This window comes from Clytia hemisphaerica, unplaced genomic scaffold (genome assembly GCF_902728285.1).
Source record: "Clytia hemisphaerica strain Z4C2 unplaced genomic scaffold, Clytia hemisphaerica genome assembly, whole genome shotgun sequence".
Taxonomy (NCBI): domain Eukaryota; kingdom Metazoa; phylum Cnidaria; class Hydrozoa; order Leptothecata; family Clytiidae; genus Clytia; species Clytia hemisphaerica.
Window position 1 is genome coordinate 1,092,650 of NW_027104146.1, and position 3,014 is coordinate 1,095,663.

At 35.3% G+C, this 3,014-nt stretch overlaps 1 long non-coding RNA gene across 1 annotated transcript; it reads right to left on the reverse strand.

The window, feature by feature from the left end:
- Positions 1-2,194: 2,194 nt before the first annotated feature.
- LOC136813933 (uncharacterized) lies at positions 2,195-2,794 on the reverse strand. The gene is made up of 3 exons (XR_010847570.1): positions 2,744-2,794; positions 2,341-2,391; positions 2,195-2,223 (listed from the first exon to the last, which is right to left on the reverse strand). It is a non-coding gene; the product is annotated as an uncharacterized lncRNA (long non-coding RNA).
- Between the last annotated feature and the right edge of the window lie 220 nt (positions 2,795-3,014).

Sequence of the window (3,014 nt, forward strand, 5' to 3'; positions counted from 1 at the left end):
GAGATTCAATTACATTCAACGATCGAATTGCAATTATTCGATCGCATTCGATTACGATTTTTGTTTGAAGTTGTTCGATTGACGCTGTCTGGCTATGTGGACGCCCCTAAAAGTAATCAACCGAGCAAGATCGAACATAATGGTTGTATACAATCAAATGTCAAATCCTGGATAATGTTCGATTGCAATTTGATTGCGTTTGAAAATTAAATCTTAAATTGATGCTCGATTACATTCAAAAGTTTACTTTAATTTGATTTTTAAAAGCACTGTTGTTCACAAAAAAGGAGAGGCAAAAGGTGGACAACCTGAACATTGAAAAATGACAATTGAATACTGGGAACCTCCATCACAAACCAATCTAACTATAAATTTATGAATAGCTATCCTCAATCTATAAGAAAACTATTTGTATTGAAGAAATGAGGATTAGCTACTGAATGATAGATCAAATTGACCGTTGAGATAAATTAGGGGTAAAGAGACCCAATGACGTCACAGATTTGGGAAAAACTTCAAAATGCAATATCCGAGTTGAAATGGAGTATTGGAGATAGCGTTACCCCTCATTGATCGAGAATTCTATATGAGAATAAGATGGAAATTATGAGGTTGAGTGTGACTTTTAAATTTGGCTGAATTTTTAGGCGTTTTCAATTGATGACGTCATCAAAACAGGTAAAATGCGATATCTCGATATTGGATAGGGGTTGGAAGGTCATTGACCCCTCATTGGATCGGGAATTTAATGGAGAATAATTTGGGAGGGGTAAAAGAGGGTATATAGAAACTTTCAAAAATCAATATATTCAATTGGGGCATTTTGGGTCCGATGACGTCATAAAAACCTAAAAATACAATATCTCGGGTTGGAGAAAGATTTAAGCAAAGGATGACCCCTCATTGGATCGGAAATCATCGAGAGAATCTTTTGGGTAAATGACAAATTGACTTCAGTCAAGTAAAAAAATTATTACCCTTTCGATGACGTCAATTAGGGCCCAAATGACGTCACAAAACATTAAATTTGCAATATTTTTAGTTTTCAACCATTTAAAAGGGTAATTTTTTGTTGTTTGGGCTTAGAATTCAACTTTATTACCCTCCCCCCACCATCCAAAGGGCTTTTGATGTGTTCAACAACACTCTACTCGGCGGGTGCGACGCCGGGTGACGGCTAGTAAGAAAACTATTTGTATTGAAGAAATGAGGATTAGCTACTGAATGATAGATCAAATTTAAAGGAGAAGAAATTGGGGTTAGCTGCAAAGGGATTGTAAAAAGAAGTTGCAGTTGATGGGTGGTGGATAAATTATCATGAAAAATATCAAGTCCGAAGATGTGAAAATACATATATTGTAGATAGCGTTACCTCAAAATTCAACTTGATAAGTTAAAACCAATATCAGAGCAGCCATAATTCTTCCAAATCCATCCTTCTGAGTTCACATTCATAAAGATATTCTTGGATTCTTTGATAAACATTTCAGGTTGAACAACAAGCGGAAGGAGACTCCATTTTGTCTTCCTTCGCCTTCACTTGGGATTTTTCGCAAAAACTAAATTGCTGACCGCTACCGGTACACCCGCAAATTGCTCGAGTTCGGCCGCGAAGGTTTTTTCCGGTAGACATTATTAAACCGGAAAGATCCAGGTACTATTGAACAAATTATCGCGCTTCAAAAAAGTACGCACGGCCTTAAATCTGATGAGCTCTACTTCTACTAGTACATTTCGTTCAAAATATGGGAAAAAGTAAATATCTCACTATTCTGAGCCAACTGCATCCTGGACAACAAGGTTTGAATTTGGAGGAGCACTGAAAAATTAAAAGAAAATGACATTTCGTTCATAATAATAACTCATTTCCACGAATGAATAATTAGTTTCCGGTTCGTAGTATGATGTGGTATAAAGATTCTACTAGTACATTTCGTTCAAAATATGGGACAAAGTAAATATCTCACTATTCTGAGCCAACTGCATCCTGGACAGCAAGGTTTGAAATTGGAGGAGCACTGAAAAATTAAAAGAAAATGACATTTCGTTCATAATAATAACTCATTTCCACGAATGAATGATTAGTTTCTGGTTCGTAGTATGATGTGGTATGAAAACTCTACTTCTACTAGTACATTTCGTTCAAAATATGGGAAAAAGGAAATATCTCACTATTCTGAGCCAACTGCATCATGGACAACAAGGTTTGAATTTGGAGGAGCACTGAAAAATTAAAAGAAAATGACATTTCGTTCAAAATAATAATTCATTCGACCTTGACAATTTGAAATAGGAAAACTCACATTTCGTTCAAAATACGAGACGAAGTAAATAACTCACTATTCCGAGCCAACTGCATCCTGGACAGCAAGGTTTGAAATTGGAGGAGCACTGAAAAATTAAAAGAAAATGACATTTCGTTCATAATAATAACTCATTTCCACGAATGAATAATTAGTTTCTGGTTCGTAGTATAATGTGGTATAAAAACTCTACTTCTACTAGTACATTTCGTTCAAAATATGGGAAAAAGGAAATATCTCACTATTTTGAGCCAACTGCATCCTGGACAACAAGGTTTGAATTTGGAGGAGCACTGGAAAATTAAAAGAAAATGACATTTCGTTCATAATAATAACTCATTTCCACGAATGAATAATTAGTTTCCGGTTCGTAGTATGATGTGGTATAAAGATTCTACTAGTACATTTCGTTCAAATATGGGACAAAGTAAATGTCTCACTATTCTGAGCCAACTGCATCCTGGACAACAAGGTTTGAATTTGGAGGAGCACTGAAAATTTAAAAGAAAACGACATTTCGTTCAAAATAATAATTCATTCGACCTTGACAATTTGAAATAGGAAAAGTCATATTTCGTTCAAAATACGAGACGAAGTAAATAACTCACTATTCCGAGCCAACTGCATCCTGGACAGCAAGGTTTGAGGAGGAGCACTGAAAATTTAAAAGAAAACGACATTTCGTTCAAAATAATAATTCATTCGACCTTG